General features: G+C 45.3%; 1 protein-coding gene across 5 annotated transcripts in view; it reads left to right on the top strand.

The window, feature by feature from the left end:
• INPP4B (inositol polyphosphate-4-phosphatase type II B) overlaps positions 1–20,869 on the top strand; it is a 668,171-nt gene that overhangs the window by 1,067 nt on the left and 646,235 nt on the right. The window lies entirely within an intron of this gene.

Raw genomic sequence — 20,869 nt, 5'->3', positions numbered from 1 at the left:
GCAGTAATGTAGCAGTGCTACACCACTTATAAAGACTTTGCCGTTCTACTTGATTTCCACATTTCCTGCCCCTCTGCATAGCAAAGCATGGAGAGCAGAGATGATCAATAATGCTCCGACACGTTAGATTGCATAATGGTGCTGTCCTGTTTTTAAAGCGTTAGGCATTGCTTACATAGTTTATTGCTCTGGTTTATTAGAGTGTACCTAAAGTGAGGGGGAATATGAACGATGCCGTTTCTGACTTTCGGTCCACTGCCTCTACAAACAGCTGTATGCTGTTCAAGTTTTTCTTCTGGTTTGATCCCTTGCATCAAATCTGCCAGTAGCCTTTTATTACTTGGAGACATAATCAGGTAGGCAGTAAATTAATTTTAATTGTGAAGTGGGTCAGTCCAGTGTAGAGCAGTAGCAGATCAGTGGGCAGCACAGTTGCAGACATCTGATTGAGATCCACAAAAACAATACCCATTGTAAAGCCCTTTTTTTCACAAAGGATAAAAACCATAGGTATGTTTCAGACAGACCAATAATTAGTTGTGGGATGGATTGTGCTACAGGGAAAAAAGCTGTGTGTCCATAAATGACAGACTAAACAGGAGGCTTTTAGCTTTGTATTTAACTGACTCCAGGGTTGGAGTTGTCTTGATTTAGTGTGGTTGGTAGAACCAAAAGCTAGGGGCAGCACGACAGAAGGTTTTTAATGTGGACTAAGTAATTCGGTCCTGTTGATCTAAGATTATATGAAGTATGGTGCAGTTGCAACAAATCCTCCCAGTGTCTAGGGCCTAAACTGTATAGGGAACTTGCATGTTAGTAGGCCAAATTAATGTGATGATAATGTTTCAGCTTGGTGAATGAATTGCTGCTTTAATAATCACTTTCTGAACCAGGAAGAATTGATCGATTGTATTATCAGGTCTTGATTGATTCATTTATGGCTACTCTAAAGTACACACATGTAATAGTTGTCACCTGTCAGGTTTGAGAAACGATTGCGCATGCACAGCCCTGGCCATGCGCTCCTCGATCACGCTCCCGTAGACAGGAGCATTCTGCGCATACTCAGTTAAAATCTTTACAAACTGCGCAAGCTCAGAACTTTCCCGGCCACCAGAGCATGATAGAGGAGGTGCTCGGTCAGGGTAATGCACACGCAGTAGCCAGTGACTCCCGTGACTAGCGGATGTTTCAGAGGAGTCAGTAGCACACTGGAGATGATAGGGAGGACTATGAGGGACCTGTTGGGGGCTGGATGAAGCCCCAGGAAAGTAAAACTCAACATTTCACCCCTGCCTTCTGTATCCTTTAAGCGATGTACACACACTAAGTGAGCGGATTATCACCGGCCCAATTGGCTGTTATCGGTCGTTCCAGCTGACTTTTATATAATGTGTGTACATACCTTAAAACTTTCTGAATCACTAAACGAATAAGCAGATCAGGTGTTCTACTGCTACAGAGCCACCCCTGTAGTCAAAATATTAGCAGGGTAGACAGCATTTTTAGAAATTGATAAAAATCGATGTCCTCATATTCCTCATACTTTGTTTTTTTTTAATAAAACTCTGCTAAAGGTATTTAAAATAAGAGTTCCGCAGGCCATACATGTTTTCCTCCCTCAGCTGGCATTGGTGAATTGGAGCTAGGACTAGCTAGAACATTACAAGAGCCGCAGTCGTATCTCTGAGGCTACATTCACAGTGAGACTTTTCATTATGATGCAACGTTAAAGTCACAACACAACTTTACAAGGCAACGCAAAAGAAAGGTGGTAACGCACATTAAAGAGACTCTGTAACATTAAAAAGATCCCCTGGGGGTACTCACCTCGGGTAGGGGAAGCCTCCGGATCCTAATGAGGCTTCCCACGCCGTCCTCTGTCCCACGGGGGTCTCGCCGCAGCCCTCCGAACAGCCGGCGACTGTGCCGACTGTCAGTTCAATATTTATCTTTGCTGGCTCCAGCGGGGGCGCTGTGGCGACTTTCTGCACGGAAATAGACGGAAATACCCGATCTCCGTCGGGTCCGCTCTACTGCGCAGGCGCCGGAAACTTGCGCCTGCGCAGTAGAGCAGACCCGACGGTGATCGGGTATTTCCGCCTACTTCGGCGCCGAGAGGCATGAGAGCGCCTGCGCAGGAGCCAGGAAGGTCACAGCTGTACGGAGGGCTACAGCGAGACCCCCGAGGGACGCAGGACGGAGTGGGAAGCCTCATTAGGATCCTGAGGCTTCCCCCACCCGAGGTGAGTACCCCCCAGGGGCCGTTTTGTCGTTACAGTTCCTCTTTAACACTGCAATACCGTCACATGCAGTAGGTACAGTAAAGTATACAGGCAATGAAAAGTATGCTTTCCTGTACCTGGTAATGTGTGCGTTTAGAGGTAACGCACTGCAGCAGTGCATTACCATAACGCTAAACAATACAATGCAATGCTAACATCGCATTGTGGACGTCCCATAGGCTTATCATTGCAGTGCGGTGAGCTGTTATCAGACTTTATACGTCCCACTGTGAATAATCCCTGACATGAATATGCAATCCTATCTCTGACATGCTGTGTTTTTTTTGTTTTTTTGTTTGTTTTTTTTGTAGAATAAACTAACCTGAGCGTAACACATGATCATGTTAAGCCTTTGGGTGCGGCATTAATTTGTACGATTGTCTTGAGACATAGTTGTTTCAGTGCCAAAAATGACATACAAATACTCTGTATAATAACATCAATGGATGGCCTTTGAAGGAGCATATCCTCTAAATACTTTCAATGCTAAATAGTTCAACATGTCTAGAATGTTTAACCCTCCTGGCGGTAACCCCGAATGTAGTTCGGGGTAAGCCGCGCAGAAGGATTTCTCAGGCCCTGTTGGGCCGATTTGCATAATTTTTTTTGCAACACGCAGCTAGCACTTTGCTAGCTGCGTGTGCACTCCGATCGCTGCCGCTCCGCGCCGATTAGCCTCCGATCGCCGCATCGCCCCCCCCAGACCCCATGCGCTGCCTGGCCAATCAGTGCCAGGCAGCGCTGAGGGGTGGATCGGGACTCCCAATGACATCACGACGTCGATGACGTTATCCCACCCGTCGCCATTTCGACGGGGGAAGCCCTCCAGGAAATCCCACCCTTTGAACGGGATTTCCTGATTGCAGATTGCCGGAGGCGATCGAAGCGGGGGGGGGGGGGGGATGCCGCTGCGCAGCGGCTATCATGTAGGCTCGCTACATGATTTAAAAAAAAAAATTAAACTGCTGCGCTGTCCCCTGGTGGTTTTTAATAGACCGCCAGGAGGGTACATGACCTGATGTTTTCATATTTTTGGTTATTGTAGGCTCCATTTATTTTGATCTTTTTAAAAAAAAAATGTGATGCCTCTCTTATGTGGGAGGATGAACTGGGCACTTGTCATCTCAGCATCTTATCTACCGGCCACCAAGCTCCTTTCAGCTACAGTGCAATGCAGTCATGTAATGGTGGTGTTTGTAACCCAATGTGTGTCAACAGTTGACCCACATTGCGGTAACCGGCACTTTGGATTATGTCGCATCTGTGGGCAGCCAGGACCAGGTCGGTGCTTGGGAGTAGCTAACAGGCAGTGAATTCATGACTTTCAGGGCGCGTTTCCACTTGAGCAGAAACCGCCGCGAATCCGCAGAGTTTCCCTGCAGGCGAATAGTGCGGGGAAACTCTGCCATAGGGTGCAATGGTAACGCCGGCCGAATCGCTACCGCTAGCGCGCCGCTCAAGTGGAATCGCGCCCTTAGCCTTTCTTGTTAGAGAAGCCTCAGGCCTCTTTTACAATATACGTGGAAAAACTAATGTGTTTTAATTTTCCATAGCAGTGTGTTGTGAAAAGGCTTCAGTTTTTCAGCATAGTGTGAAAGAGGCAATAGGGAAACATGGACAGTGGATGGCACATCAGTTGTCCTTTCAGTTACAACTGACAGCAACTGATATAGTATAAAAGGACCCTAACTGTTTTGTATTGAATCCTGCATATCTAATCTAATATATTTTATTAGGCTAACTTGACAGAGCTGAAATCCTGTGGATCGCCTTTTGGGTCCATTATCTGAACTGCTCAGCATGTCACCAGGTGATTGAGCCCTAACGATGCACAAGCTACAGGACTGTTGGGTACAGTCATGCTGTATTGAGGAGTATATTGATACAGAACCATTGCACCCAGGCAGATTCAAAGGATGTTTTTTTTCTGGCATTTGATCAGAACTTCCTGTTGTGTGTGTTTCAGGGCCCTTTCACACTGGGGCACTTTGGTGTGGTAAATTTACCTGGTCCCGCTGGCGGCTTTGGTAATTGGTGACTTTGGCCTGAAATCGGCCATGTGCGTTCCCCCCCCGCATGCTATGCGTCATCACGCTGACCGGCATGAGACTCCTGCACTTGCGTGGTTATCTAAAGCTGAACCGCGCATGCGCTGAGCTCTTACACCAGCCAGCGTGATGACGCGTATCAGGGGCGGGCGCAGATGACTTCAGGCTTAAGTCACCAATTAACGGAGCCACCAGTTGGACCGGGAGAGGAGGCAGGAGGACAGCGGGGGACCTCGCTGGCTATGGGGTGCTGGAGGAAGCCCCGTGTAAGCCTAAATTGCGTTTTTAGCCTGAGCTCAGGGTCCCTTTAATGCATTCTTCAAACAATTGAATAACATCTGTGTAAAGTAGGCCATATTGTGTTTGCTTGCAGTTCTCCCTAAGCTGATCTGTTAAAAAAATATATATGTTACGGCCAGAACCCGAAGTTTGGCCACTTCTAGTTCTGGCCGGCCACTTCGGGTTCTGGCCGGCCAATGCGCGAAGTGGCCGCTGCGCTGCGGCCAATGTTAGAAACGGATTGATTCCTCTGAGGTTAATGTATCTTCTGGCCGCAGCGCAGCGGCCAAACGTAGAACAACTTCGTTAATTTATTGCAATTCCGCCGGCGGCAATGTAACAATTCAAGCCGCCGGCTTTTTTCTCTGCCTCTCTCTCCTTCTCCTGCCCCCGCCTCTCTCTCCTCCTTCCCCCCCGCCTCTCTCGCTCTTCTATGGGCAGCCGGCGGGGACACGCGTGTCCCCCCTCCGGAGTCGTTCGTCGCGGCAGGGGAATCCTGCCGTTCTTGCAGAGCGGGTGCTGGCAGAAGCGATGTCTGCAGCCTCCCCGCTCTGCTGCCCTGGCGCCACGAACGACTCTCGGGGACACGCATGTCCCCCGCCTGCTGCCCATAAGAGGAGAGAGAGAGGCAGAGAAAAAAGCCGGCGGCTTGAATTGTTACATTGCCGCCGGCTGAATTGCAATAAATTAACGAAGTTGTTCTACGTTTGGCCGCTGCGCTGCTGCCAGAAGATACATTAACCTCAGAGGAATCAATCCATTTCTAACATTGGCCGCAGCGCAGCGGCCACTTCGCGCATTGGCCGGCCAGAACCCGAAGTGGCCGGCCAGAACTAGAAGTGGCCAAACTTCGAGTTCTGGCCGTAACATATATAACATAGTGATTCATTTTATTTTAGAGAGGTTTCATTTTATTTAAGCAAACCCACACACTGCAGAATGACAGTTTGCAGTCTTGTCTCTCCTGCTCTGCGTGGAATTTTTATCAGGCTCTTTTCCAATAACAGATATAAAAGAGATACACAATGCTTGATTTAAGACGATCGTGGTAATTACATAGAAATGACAAGGAGTGTTGTTACTGCAGTGTTGACATGTCAAACTATGGCGAGTCTTCTTCACCGTGGTGTCTTGATGTCTCTGAATATACAAATGACTGTAGGCTTAGGAAGACTGCAGCTGTCCATTGTTGCCAGCACAAACTTTCCTAGTACAGGATTTATTTTTCCTGAAAAGACTTAACTAATATCTCCATCAGTCATAAAGATTATCTTGAGCAAGCATCTGGCACATTTAAAGAGACACCGCAATGACCCATAGATGAATGTGCTGAATTATTCAGGATACCCAAGTTTATGTGAAATATCCTGCTTTCATCATCAGAAACATTTCCTATATATATATATTGCTATGTAGCCCCACCCTTCCAGTGATGGTTAGCCTAGGCTATGATGCCACAAAGCATTCTCCTCCCAGTGCAATCTGGGAGACCAGGGGCCATTTGCAATTCACTTTTTCTCCTAAGTTTTCTCCTAGGTGATTATTTTCAAACCTTATCAATAAAATGCCTTTTAAAGTGAACCCAAGGTGAAAACCCAAGGTGAAAATAAACTGATGTGATAAAGAATTACATATATACTTCTACTCTTAAAAATGGCTTTAAGTATCTCAGGGTTTTCTTTTATACTAGCTGATGGCCCGGCGTTGCCCGAGTATGTATTTGGCTGGTGTTGGCTCTGCTCACTTTTTCTTAGTTCACTTAGCTCACTTTTTCCTAGTTTGTGAGCTTTGCATTCTTCGGTAGCAATAATTTACATTGAAATGAAACCAATCTGATTGGCTGTGGCTCCACCCCCTTTCTGAATTTGAACCCCCAGTCTCCCAATGACCAACTATACCAGGTTTGAGGCTTGTGCCATTAACAGTGCAAGAATGTCAGCAATTAAATATTCCCTTTGAAAATCAACAGGTGAATTCTGATTGGCTCTTGTAGGCTCTACCCACTTTTCTGAATATTAATCCCAGTCACCCAGTGACCAACTGTGCAAAGTTTGAGAACCCTGCCATAAACCGTGTAAAAATGGCTGCAGTTACACATTTTCCCAGTGAAATTTGTATTTGTCTCCGCCCACGTTTTAGTTATGGGGAGAAAAGATATCCTATATGTTATTCCAGGTAATGTACTGTGTGTGACAAATTTTATTCAAATCCGTTCAGCCGTTGTTGCTGAATTGAGTAGCAAACACACAAACATCCAATCTTTCGCATTTATAATATTAGTAAGATTTAAACATTTACAAAATACCTGTATATACTTGCATATAAGCCGATCTGAGTTTAAACCGAGGTACCCACTTTTCCCTCAGAAACCAGGAAAAAGTGATTGACTCACGTATAAGCCCCCTCCACAGTAGCCAGATGAGCTCCCAGTACAAGTCAGACTCCACCCCCATAGCCAGATGTGCCCCAAGAATGATACAGCTGTGTCTCAAAGCCCCATTAGATGGTGTCATACATATAAGACACAGCGATTGCCACACAGGAAGAATCCCTGATCATTGCAGCACTGACACATTGCTTGCATGATCTGCTCCACAAGCCAGGAGACACAGGTAGTCCTGAGCCGTGCACAGACACAGCAGGGAACCAGTAACAAAACCTGCCAGTAACAAAACCGACTTTACCATTTGTTCTTCTCCACTGACTCGCATATAAGCCAAGGGGTTAACTTTTCAGCGCATTTTTTGTGCTGAAAAATTAGGCTTATACGCGAGTATATACAGTAGGTTGAACGTTTCTCTAATCAGTGGCAGCCCATTAAGTGTCCCGGAGTTAGAAAAAGGTCAATAGTTCATCAACAACAACAACAACAACAACAACAAATAACATTTGTAAAGCGCTTTTCTCCCATGGGACTCAAAGCGCATAAGCATGGCTCCGACCATCGTGGTACAGAGGAAGAATTTTATAAGCCTGGAAATGCCAGGCTAAACAGGTGGCTTTTCAGTCTGGATTTGAATAGCTCCAGGGATGGTGCTGTCTTTACTGGGTGTGGCAGGGAGTTCCAAAGAGTAGGGGCAGCATGACAGAAGGCTCTATCTCCAGATTTTTTGAGGTGCACTCTGGGAGTGACCAGGTTTATAGAACTTGCTGATCTGAGGTTGTGAGAGGTGTGGTGCAACTTCAGCAGGTCCTTCATGTATCCAGGGCCCAGATTGTGCAGGGATTTGAATGTCAGCAGTCCAATCTTGAAGAGTATTCTCCATTCTACTGGTAGCCAGTGCAGTGAGCGAAGGATCGGTGTAATTTGACAGTGGCGAGGCTGGTTTGTTAGCAATCTGGCAGCAGCATTCTGCACTAATTGCAGGCGACGCAGGTCCTTTTTGGGGAGGCCAGCATAAAGGGCATTGCAGTAGTCGAGCAGTGATGTGATGAAGGCGTGAACTAGGGTTGGAAGATCCTCTGGGGGAATCAGATGCTTAATCTTTGCAATGTTCTTCAGATGAAAGAAGGAAGATTTAACTACAGATGAAATTTGGTTTCTGAAACTCAATTCCCCATCGATTAGTACTCCAAGGCTGCGCACAAGGTTGGAGCTGTTTATGTCTGAATTCCCAAGCCTGATTGGTGTTGCTTTAGGATAGAGCTGTTTTGATGGCGAGTGTTGGCTTTGGACAAACAGGACCTCAGTTTTGTCAGCATTCAGTTTCAACCAGTTATCATTCATCCATGCCTGTAGCTCAGCTAAGCAAGAGTTTATTTTTGGGGTAGGGTCTGTTCCACCAGGTTTGAAGGACAGGTATAGCTGTGTGTCATCGGCGTAGCAGTGGTACGTCAGACCATGACGTAGGATTAGTGTACCGAGTGGCAACATGTAGATTGCAAACAGCAGAGGAGATAGGATTGATCCTTGTGGCACTCCGAATTGTAGAGGTGCAGGTTTGGACATTATAGGACCTAGGGATACTCTCTGTGTTCTGTCAGTCAGGAATGATCTGAACCACTGGAGGACTGATCCACTGATGCCACAGTACTCCAGCAGTCTATTAAGCAGGATTTCATGGTCAATTGTATCAAAAGCCGCTGAGAGATCCAACAGGATTAGGATGGAGCATTCCCCTCTGTCCCTTGCCATGAGCAGGTCGTTGCAGACTTGGATGAGGGCTGTTTCACAGCTGTGGTGTTTCTTAAAGCCAGATTGTAGAGGGTCCAGGATGTTGTTTACTGACAGCCTGGTTTCAAGTTGCCGATAGACAGCCTTTTCAATAAGTTTACCTAAGAAGGGGAGGTTGGAGACAGGTCTGTAGCTGCTCATAGCATCTGGATCCATGGAAGGTTTTTTAAGAAGGGGCTTGATGATTCCTTCTTTTAGAGAGGTAGGAAACCTCCATGCTTGCAGAGAGCAATTTACTATTTTGTGAAATGCTGGACCAAGCATGTCAGGGCATTTCAGCATATGTTTAGTTGGTCCAGGGACCAGGTCGCAGGTTGTCTGGCGGAGGCGACGGAGGATGTCTGAGATCTCTTCCTCACTAATACTTTTGAAGTCAGTCCAGGGTGTTAGGTTGTTTTTGCCACTATTTACAGGAGTTGAATAAGTCTTAGGTGCTGTGGACTGAATGAGACACCGAATAGAGGATACTTTGTCAGCAAAGTAGCAAGCAAATTTTTCGCATAGCTCCTTTGAGGGAGTTATAGTAGGTTTTAGACAGGATGGGTTACATAGTCTATCAACCTTGCGAAATAGTTGGGCTGGCCTTTGCGATCTCCTGTGATAGGTAGGAGGATTTTTTCTTGGTGATCGCATCTTGATAGCTTTCCAGGTGAAAGACAAGGGTGTGTTTATCTTTTGAATTCTGAGTTTTTCGCCACTTCCTTTCTAGTCTGCGTGCTTCTTTCTTTAGGTCCTTTAGTGAGCTGTCAAACCACCGTGCATGGTGAAGTGGTGTAGACCGTTTAATGCGAACTGGAGCAAGGGCGTCATAGGCAGATGACACTGCATGGTTGTACATCAGGACCATGGAGTCTGGGTCTGCGCAATGATTGGTTAATGCGTCGAAGTTGTCGAAGTTGAGGGTATTCTGAACGTGCTGGGGTGAGACATCTTTCAGAGAACGGTATTTTATGAGTTCTTTCCCTCTGTGTTTTATCGCTGGTGCTGTCAGAGAGAAGTGGATGGTGTGGTGGTCTGACCATACCACTGGGTTTATATCCATGTGTGATATTAAAAGTCCGGAATGAAATATAAGATCCAGGGTGTGCCCTTTCTTGTGGGTGGGGAGGTTGACAGCCTGAGAGAAACCCAGTTCATTCATTATGAGAAGTAGTTCACTTCCTAGGCGGGAGTCATGATCATCCACCCATGCATTGAAGTCTCCCAGGATGATCCATCTGGGGTGTTAAGAGTTCAGATATTTCCTTAAGAAAGGCTGGACCATTTTTTGGGGGGCGGTATATGAGCAATATGTTGATGTTTACTTCTGCTGACAGTTGGGCTGCAAGACATTCAAAGGTTTCAGTGGGGCCTATGGGCAGGGGCCTTATGTTCAAAGAGGATCTGAAGCATATGGCAACCCCCCCACCCTTGCGGACTTGTCTCTCACAGTGCAAGACTGAATAATTGGTCGGCACGGTTGCTTCAAGAGTTGGGCCTGCATGTTTCCCAAGCCAGGTCTCTGTCAAAAAGGTCAAATCAGAGAGCTCTATTAGGTCATGTATAGTTGCAGTCTTATTATTTATCGATCTGGCATTGCAGAGTGTAGCTGTGATTGAGCTTTTCTGGGGACAACTATGTTTTTTATACTTGGATCCACTCCCTCTCCTCCCCCTTCTGCTTTTCTTGAGTATCCCAAAGTATTTTAAGAGGAGAGCTAGTGAGGTGTTAATTTGTAATTGATTCTTGGGAGGGCAGGCAGAGAGTAGATCCTTTGATGAGTATTTGTATGTTGACATAGAGACAATAGACTTGTTTAGATAGCTTTTACTTCTGGTGTCCTGCTGAGATCAAAGGGGATCTGTGCAAACTCCTTTCATTCCTACACAGAGTCGGATCATAGAATTATTTTAAGTAAAGTTCCTTGTTTTAGAGTTAGGTGATAAATGATAACATAAATGTGGACAATAGTCACTTGGTGCATATGCCTTGGATAATGTATAAAGGATTACTCACAGGGTGGAGTGAGGGCAATCACAGGCAATCAAGTCTTCAGAGAGGTTGAAGGTCTTGTTTCAGGTCAGCTGTTAGAAGGCTTGGTGTGTTCAGCAGTGGTAAGCTTCATGGAGGATTTCAATCCAGTTTAAATCTCTGCCATCCAAAGTAATCCGATTGTTCTGGTTGGTTGTAGTTGTAGCCTTGGTCGTGGTGGGTGAAATTCCTCTGTATTTTGGGTCCAGTTTCAGCACAAATAGGTTTAAAGGTGCAGAAATCTGAGGAAAGGTCTGGAGCAGCTTGAGAGAGCTGCAGCCCGACTGGGCGCGCTCAGTAACAATGTCATGTATTTCATCTCTCCCTGCCCTCAGAAGTTGTATTCTGCCAGGAAAACTTTTATGGCTGTAATTTGCTTATCAGTGATGTTTACTATATTCACGAGAAGACAGACGCAGTCACTTCCATGCCTAGAAATTAACTCTTTCTGGCAGCAAAATAAAACAAGTAAAACAGCTGGGTTATTAATATGTTTTGTACTGTACATACACGTTTCCCTCATCATGTCACATATTGCCTTGGGTACACTTTTAAAGTGAACCTTAAGCCTGTTAAAAAAAATGAGATTAACCACCTTAGCGGTATGGACGAGCTCAGCTCGTCCATTACCGCCAGAGGTTGCCGCTCAGGCCCTGCTGGGCCGATTTTGATCAAATAAAGTGCAGCACACGCAGCCGGCACTTTGCCAGCCGCGTGTGCTGCCTGATCGCCGCCGCTCTGCGGCGATCCGCCGCGAGCAGCGGCGAAAGAGGGTCCCCCCAGCCGCCTGAGCCCTGCGCAGCCGGAACAAATAGTTCCGGCCAGCGCTAAGGGCTGGATCGGAGGCGGCTGACGTCAGGACGTCGGCTGACGTCCATGACGTCACTCCGCTCGTCGCCATGGCGACGAAGTAAGCAAAACACGGAAGGCCGCTCATTGCGGCCTTCCGTGTTACTTTTGGCCGCCGGAGGCAATCAGAAGAACGCCTTCTAGTGGGCTTTCATGCAGCCAACTTTCAGTTGGCTGCATGAAATAGTTTTTTTTTTATTTAAAAAAAACCCTCCCGCAGCCGCCCTGGCGATCTTAATAGAACGCCAGGGTGGTTAACTCACCTGGGGCTTCCCTCAGCCCCCTGCAACCGATCGGTGCCCTCGCAGCTCCGGTCCGATGCCTCTGGACCCGCTGGCGACGACTTCCGGTTTCGCCGTCACCGGGCGACAGGCATGGGAACGCGAGTGATTGTTCGTGTTCCCAGCCTGTATATCGCCCCCTATGCTGCTATTGCGGCCAGTAGGTCGCAATAGCAGCATAGGGGGCGATATACAGGCTGGGAACGCGAACAATCACTCGCGTTCCCATGCCTGTCGGCCGGTGACGGCCAGACCGGAAGTGTTCGCCGGTGGGTCCAGAGGACCGGAGCTGCGAGGGCACCGATCGGCTGCAGGGGGCTGAGGGAAGCCCCAGGTGAGTTAATCTCATTTTTTTTAACAGGCTTAAGGTTCACTTTAAGCCACCAGCAAGCAAGAAAATACTCAAAATAATTTTGGCAGGATGTTTTCACCTACTTTTTAGTACTTTTTCAGTTGCAGAGGGCTTAAAAGTTATTTTAAACAGAAGATGAAAAATTATCTCCTAGGAGAAAACTTAGGAGATAAAGTGAATTGCATGAAGGCCCCTGTGTCAAGTATGAGGTCTGCCTTCATAAGCAGCATGTTAGGGTGTATTGCCCAAGGACACCTTACTGATTGGGTACTCGCTTACTAAATAGGAAGAGCTGAGATTTGAACCCTGGTCTTTTATGTCAGAGGCGGTGCTTTTAAAGGATACCCGAGGTGACATGTGACATCACGAGATAGACATGGGTATGTACAGTGCCTAGCACACAAATAACTATGCTGTGTTCCTTTTTTTCTTTCTCTGCTTGAAAGAGTTAAATATCAGGTATGTAAGTGGCTGACTCAGTCCTGACTCAGACAGGAAGTGACTACAGTGTGACCCTCACTGATAAGAAATTACAACTATAAACCACTTTCCTAGCAGAAAATGGCTTCTGAGAGCAGAAAAGAGATAAAAAGGGTCAATAGTTTTTAAATTTTAGATCTGGCATACTTCAATGAATGCGCCATTGAGCAAAAACAATAAAACTGTTAAAACTTAAAAAGTAGATTTGAACATAAAATAAAACAGTGGAAAATATTAAAAAGTCATTTTTAGGAGAAGGAAGATAGATACAAAAGTTTATTTTATTAGTTTATTTTTGCCTTGGGTGTCCTTTGACCAATACTCTATCCAGCCACTAAAAGGCACATTTGGTGTGCCTGTTAGAGTACTGAATGTGTCCCGCCAGGAACTCTTTTCATCCTACATGGTCAGTTTGGCATATAGTAAGACTCAATAAGTTATTCACGGTACCATTTTTGCCTTGATTATCCCATTATCAGTGTCATACATTTAATATCTCACAACAGTGAGTACACCTCTCACATTGTTGTAACTATGTTTTTCCATCTTTTCATGGGACAACACTGAAGATATCACACTTTGATACAATGTAAAGTAGTCTGTGTACAGCTTACAGTGATGTGAAAAACTATTTGCCCCCTTCCTGATTTCTTATTCTTTTGCGTGATTGTCACACTTAAATGTTTCTGCTCATCAAAAAACCGTTAACTATTAGTCAAAGATATCATAATTGAACACAAAATGCAGTTTTAAATGATGGTTTTTATTATTTAGTGAGAAAAAAAACTCAAAACCTACATGGCCCTGTGTGAAAAAGAAATTGCCCCCTGAACCTAATAACTGGTTGGGCCACCCTTAGCAGCAATAACTGCAATCAAGTGTTTGCGATAACTTGCAACAAGTTTTTTACAGCGCTCTGGAGGAATTTTGGCCCACTCATCTTTGCAGAATTGTTGTAGTTCAGCTTTATTTGAGGGTTTTCTAGCATAAACTGCCTTTTTAAGGTCATGCCACAACATCTCAATAGGATTCAGGTCACGACTTTGACTAGGCCACTCCAAAGTCTTCATTTTGTTTCAGAGGTGGATTTGCTGGTGTGTTTTGGGTCATTTCCCTGCTGCAACACCCAAGATCGCTTCAGCTTGAGTTGACGAACAGATGGCCGGACATTCTCCTTCAGGATTTTTTGGTAGACAGTAGCATTCATGGTTCCATCTATCACTGCAAGCCTTCCAGGTCCTGAAGCAGCAAAACAACCCCAGACCATCACACTACCACCACCATATTTTACTGTTGGTATGATGTTCTTTTGCTGAAATGCTGTGTTACTTCTACGCCAGATGTAACGGGACACACACCTTCCAAAAAGTTCAACTTTTGTCTCGTCGGTCCACAAGGTATTTTCCCACAAGTCTTGGAAATCATTGAGATGCTTTTTGGCAAAATTGAGACGAGCCTTAATGTTCTTTTTGCTTAAAAGTGGTTTGTGCCTTGGATATCTTCCATGCAGGCCGTTTATGCCCAGTTTCTTTCTTATGGTGGAGTCGTGAACACTGACCTTAATTGAGGCAAGTGAGGCCTGCAGTTCTTTAGATGTTGTCCTGAGGTCTTTTGTGGCCTCTCGGAAGAGTTTTCTCTGCGCTCTTGGGGTAATTTTGGTCGGCCGGCCACTCCTGGGAAGGTTCATCACTGTTCCATGTTTTTGCCATTTGTGGATAATGGCTCTCACTGTGGTTCGCTGGAGTCCCAAAGCTTTAGAAATGGCTTTATAACCTTTACCAGACTGATAGATCTCAATTACTTTTGTTCTCATTTGTTCCTGAATTTCTTTGGATCTTGGCATGATGTCTAGCTTTTGAGGTGCTTTTGGTCTACTTCTCTGTGTCAGATAGCTCCTATTTAAGTGATTTCTTGATTGAAACAGGTGTGGCAGTAATCAGACCTGGGGTGACTACAGAAATTGAACTCAGCTGTGATAAACCACAGTTAAGTTATTTTTTAACAAGGGGGGGGAGGCAAGTTTTTCACACAGGGCCATGTAGATTTGGAGTTTTTTTTCTCACTAAATAATAAAAACCATAATTTAAAACTGAATTTTGTGTTCAATTATGTTATCTTTGACTAATAGTTAACAGTTTTTGATGAACAGAAACATTTAAGTGTGACAAACATGCAAAAGAATAAGAAATCAGGAAGGGGGCAAATAGTTTTTCACATCACTGTACATAGTAGTGTAAATTTGTTGTCCCATTAAAATAACTCAACAGACAGCTATTAATGCACAAATCGTTGGCAACAAAATTGAGTACTCCCTAAGTGAAGAATGTCAATGGTTTGTGTTCCCACCATTATTTGACAGCACTGCCTTAAAGAGGAACTGTAAGGAGGAATAAATATTCCTTAAAGAGAATCTGTATTGTTAAAATTGCTCAAAAGTAAACATACCAGTGCGTTAGGGGACATCTCCTATTACCCTCTACAATTCCGCCGCTCCTCGCCGCATTAAAAGTGGTTAAAAACAGTTTTAAAAAGTTTGTTTGTAAACAAACAAAATGGCCACCAAAACAGGAAGTAGGTTGATGTACAGCATGTCCACACATAGAAAATACATCCATACACAAGCAGGCTGTATGCAGCATTCCTTTTGAATCTCAAGAGATCATTTGTGTGTTTCTTTCCCCCATGCACTGAAGTTTCAGGCTGCTCTTTTCTTCCTGCAAACAGCTTTGCCCTTGTTTGTAATTCCTCAGTATGTGAAAGCCCAGCCAGCTCAGAGGACGATTTATCCAGCTGATTAGAGCAGCTTCTCTCTTCTCTCTTATCTAAATAACACACAGGCAGTGTGCATAGAGGGGCCAGAAAGGGTGAGTTCATAGCAGAACCACAACACTGAAGAACTTGGCAGCCTTCCAGACACAGGCCGACAAGTCTGACAGGGGAAAGATACATTGATTTATTACAGAGACTGTCATAGTAGAAAGTGCTGCAGTTAGCCAGAACACATTAGAATAGCTTTTGGAACATGTAGGATGATAAAAAACAGGATGCAATTTTTGTTACGGAGTCTCTTTAAAAAGCAGTATAAGACAGTGATTTAGGTATATAGATAAGAAGGATTGACTAATAAATCTCGTAACCCTGTCAGCAAGGTGCTGTAAAAATGCCATAGGCAGCCTGGGAGGATCCCTGTTTACTACTGGCAGGAGTAGCAAGTTTTTTTTTTCTTCATCCCAGCAGTTGAAAACACGCCCACAGTGAAGGTTGTTACACCCTCCTTCCCCAACCTTTTTTTTTTCCTAACTGACATAATTTGCAGAAGCCCAGGAAGTATAATATGCACATGTGTAAAGAGAAGCAGACAGGGAATGAGCTGGAGATGCTGATTAGTGTATTGTAATATAGCTGAGGCGTTTCAAACCACTGGCATTACAGCATAAGGGCCACTAGCTGCGTTTTTGCCAGAAACGCAAAACGCATGCGTTTGCTGATTCTGAAGTGCAGCTTGTTTAAAATAAGAATCTTGGGTGGCCTTTTCCACTGCTGCATTCCGATTTTTAAAAACACAAACCCATGTCTGTGCGATTATGATGCGTTTTGTGTTTCAATGTAAAGTATAGGAACGCATGAAAAACGCATAGAAATCTGTTTTGCGTTATGTATTGATTTAACCACCAGTATCTATTTTCAAGACAACACTTGCCATTTGTCAATCAGAAAAACGGAGACTAAAAACGCATAAAAAACGCACAAAAGTAACATCAAAATTGGGAAAACGCAAATGCATTTGCAGTTGCGTTTTGCAGTGGAAAAGGGCCCTGAAGCACAGAGCTGTCTACAAAGGCATTGTACATTTTCTGGCAGTCCAGGAAAAAATGTCTTAAGAGGCTGAAAACTAAAGGTAACTACCGTATACATCAGGCGATGATGGGCAGATTCAACCAAGAGACAGATCTCTCTCTAATCGAATCTGATTAGAGAGAGATCTGTCAGCTGCTCGTACACCACAGTCCGATTCCCGATCAATTTCAGCATGAAATCTCCTGGAAATCGGCAGAGCCCGCCGCTGTTCCTCTGTGTATAAATGTATGTACATGTATGTGTATTTATACATTACCTGTCCTGTATCTGTCTTCCACCGCTCCTCCCTATAAATGCCGGCCAGCGTAACGTCGCACACGCACGCCAGCGAGCTATGTGCCGGCAGCAAGTATGGGAAGTGTAGCAGCGGATTCAGAAGAGGGCGGTCACTGGGAAACAGGACAGGTAATGTGTAAATACACATACACACATAGCGCCAGGAGTTTAGTCACTCACTCCGATATCGCTTGCCTTTTACTGCCATGCACCCGACCAACCACGATAGCCAATTTGCAGCATTTCCGATTGACTCATGTGCCCAAATATCAGCCTGAAATTGGTTGCGTTGTCAATCAGGCATGCACTTGACGGCGTGATTTTAATCTGATTTGATTATAAGCTTTCTCCCCCCTGCACAATTGTGCTAATGACTGCATCTGCTCGTCCACTGATAAGAAATACAAAGATTTGTAGACAGTCCCTATTCAGTATTCTGCAGGGTCTTGAGTACAGCACCCTGCCTCCAGCCTTTTCACCCCAAATCCCCAAGAGCTTTGTACTGTAGTGATGCTGGAGCAGTCTGCAGAGCCAGCCATCAGAGTAGGACAGATGGGCCCATTCATACTGGGGATCACAAAATGCTGGCAATTAGCGCTAGCGTTTTGCGGCTGTGATTTTTTTTTGCAGCAAACGCATATTTTTGACTACGTTTTCATGATTTTTGAGCGATTGGGATTACACAAGCACTTTAATCCGCAGAAACCGCCTACGAATTGCCCCAGTGTGAATAGGCCCTGAAGAGCACACTCATCTGACATCATCTGCAGCACTGTACAGAGTACATATTCATGTCGCTGACTGTCCTCAGAGGAGCTCACAATCTAATCCTACTATAGTTATAGTCTAATGTCCTACCATATTATTATTATTATGTATTTATATAGCACTGACATCTTCTGCAGCACATTACAGAGTACATAGTCATGTCACTGACTGTCCTCAGAGGAGCTCACATACTAATCCTACCATAGTCATAGTGTAATGTCCCACCATATTATTATTATGTGTTTATATAGCACTGACATCTTCTGCAGCACATTACAGGGTACATAGTCATGTCTCTGACTGTCCTCAGAGGAGCTCACAGTCTAATCCTGTGTCAAAATAAACACATGACGTAGCTGCAAATGAATATTACATACTAACCTCACCGTCAGTTCCTCTCAGAAGCTCAACATTTTCTTCTTACAATGATGCCTTCCAGTTCTGACAATATTTTGTCAGAACTGAAATATACCAGTTGCTGTCAGTTATATATCAGCAGTTGTCAGTTACAACTGAATGTGCAAGGTAATGTCCATGTTTCCCTATGGTTCAAGTGGGGTGATATTACAGTTTAACAGTGTGCTGACCAGGAAGCTGTTAAGGGGTAATGGCCGTTTTTAAAATGGAGGATGGAGAATTGAAATGATCACAGTGGACAAATGGAATGCAGGAGAGGAGAAAGAGATTGAGGAGTATACAGGAGGTAAGTATGATCTGTGTATGGTTATTTTTACTTTTTATTTTCAGTTCAGGTTCTCTTTAAAGGAGTCATTAAGGGATATGAGGAAAATAAGTGCCACTTACCCGGGGCTTCGTCCAGGCTGACCAGGGCGAAGGCTGACCCTGTACTGCACCGGCGTGAGCGTCTCTATCACTGCCACGTGGACCGGAGCGTACTGCGCAAGCGTAGTAGTTCTGCGCCTCTGCAGTATGCTCAGGTCCACGTGGCGGTGATTGACAGCACCCCTCACGCAGGTGCAGTACCTCCTGGTCGGCCTGACGTCATTGCCGGGGACCGGAAAGCTTCACAAGTGAACGGCTCACCGCAGAGCTGCACCAAGGGACATGCTGGGAGCTTGGGGCTGGACGAAGCCCCGGGTAAGTAGCACTTATTTTCCTTCAATTCCCTTGAGGACTCTTTTAAGGCATAAATAAGGGACAGCTGGAGAGGTCTGACTTCTAGCTCTGCACTTTTACTACTTTCTAAGCAAAGCACAGGAGACACAGCAGTGTAAAGCATGCTGGCAGCCTGTCACTGAGTCTGCACTGCTCTCTGCTTTGTTTCTGAACATAAAGTACCACCACCATGCTTGACTGTTGGTAAAACACACTTGTCTTTGTACTCATCACCTGATTGCCACCACACACACTTGACACAATCTTAACCAAATAAGTTTATCTTGGTCTCATCAGAACACATTGGCCTCAATTCACTAAGATCATGCTGGAGATAATAAGGCAAGAGAAAACTTACCTCCACACAGTAAGAGAGTTATATTATCTCTTCATTCCTTACGTTACCTCTTCTGTAGTTAATTTACCTCCTCTGTAGTTAATTTACCTCCTCTGTAGTTAAGTTACCTCCTCTGTAGTTAAGTTACCTCCTCTGTAGTTAAGTTACCTCCTCTGTAGTTATTTTCACACGCAGTTAATAAACAGCCTGTCCTTAACTCTGGAGTTATTTCAAGGATTAAAGAGTTAAGTTAAAGACAGAAGAGTTAACTTTAGGTTTGCCTGAGGTAAAATCTTTCCTGAATACTACATGCCTTATCACCATGGTAACAACTCTAGAAGATTATTAAAGACAGGAGATAAGGTTAGTGAATTGAGGCCCATTAGTTCCAGTAATCCAAGTCCTTAGGGCTCGTGTCCATATACGCTCTTTCAGCTGCTCATATGGAAACGCGATCACAGGGGCATCAGAGAGTGCATAGACTCTCTGATGTTTCCACTCATGCTCTGCGGTTCACAGCATTAAAGTTATTTACTGGTTGTCTTTATCATTATTTACATCTCTATGCTCTATTATGTAGTGCAAACCTGTCCCTAATTTAGACTAGTCAAGCCAGTGTACTCATTTGATGTTTTTGTCGTTTTCCTTTCTGCAAAGACCTTCCCTCCTGATTATCATGGTCATTTCTGATAGGGCATATGGTGCTCGCTCCACTCACAAACCACCCTCATTTGTTTCTAGTTGAGAAAAGGGGATTCTCTATGTGGCCAATACCAGCTCACATAGCTTTTACCACTTGGGGGGCATCTTAAGAAGTTGTGTGGGGTGTGTATGGGGGAGAGATTATTATTATTATGTATTTATATAGCATTAACATTTTCTGCAGTGCTTTATCCAACCTCTTTTGTCCCTCAGAGGAACACACAGTCTAATTCATATGATAGTTAAGGTGGCCATACACTGGTCGATGTGCCATTAGATCGACCAGCTGACAGATCCCTATCTGATCGAATCTGATCAGATAGGGATCGTATGGCTGCCTTTACTGCAAACAGATTGTGAATCGATTTCAGCCTGAAACCGATCACAATCTGTTCAGCTGCTCCTGCCGCCTGTCCCCCCCCCCCCCGTATACATTACCTGAGGCTGGCTCCCGGGCGTCTTCTCCGCACTGCACCGCACCGCTGTTCTTGCTCCATCCCGGCGCTTCCTGTGTTACTCCGTGACCAGGAAGTTCAAATAGAGCGCCCTCTATTTCAACTTCCTGGTCACCGGAGTGACACAGGAAGTATAAGCGTACACTGGGACATGCGGAAATGCGGTGCAGCGAGGAGAAGAGGACCCCGGAGCCAGCTTCAGGTAATGTATACATGCTCGGATCGGGCCCGAATCGTACGCCGCAAGCGACGCGCTCCTACCGCCGGGCGATCGAGGGTAATTTCCCGCACGGCGCGATCGACGGTCCGATCCGATTTCGGGAGGGAATCGGATCGGCGGGTGCGTTTAGCGCAAGCGATTGGCAGCAGATCCGATCCCAGGATCGGATCTGCTGTCGAAACGGCCGTGAATCGAGCCAGTGTATCGCCTGCTTTACAGTCTACTGTCATCCTCCTAACAGTCCCGGTCCAATTCTGAGGGAAACTAATGGACTTATCAGGATGCAGGTTAAAACTAGGGTGCCAAGAGGAAACCTATGCACACACATGGAGAACATCCAATCTCCATGCAGGGAGTGTCCTGCCAGCTCTGTCCCCCA

This window comes from Hyperolius riggenbachi, chromosome 1 (genome assembly GCF_040937935.1).
Source record: "Hyperolius riggenbachi isolate aHypRig1 chromosome 1, aHypRig1.pri, whole genome shotgun sequence".
In the NCBI taxonomy this organism is placed as follows: Eukaryota; Metazoa; Chordata; class Amphibia; order Anura; family Hyperoliidae; genus Hyperolius; species Hyperolius riggenbachi.
This window is presented reverse-complemented; position numbering and strand designations above follow the sequence as displayed.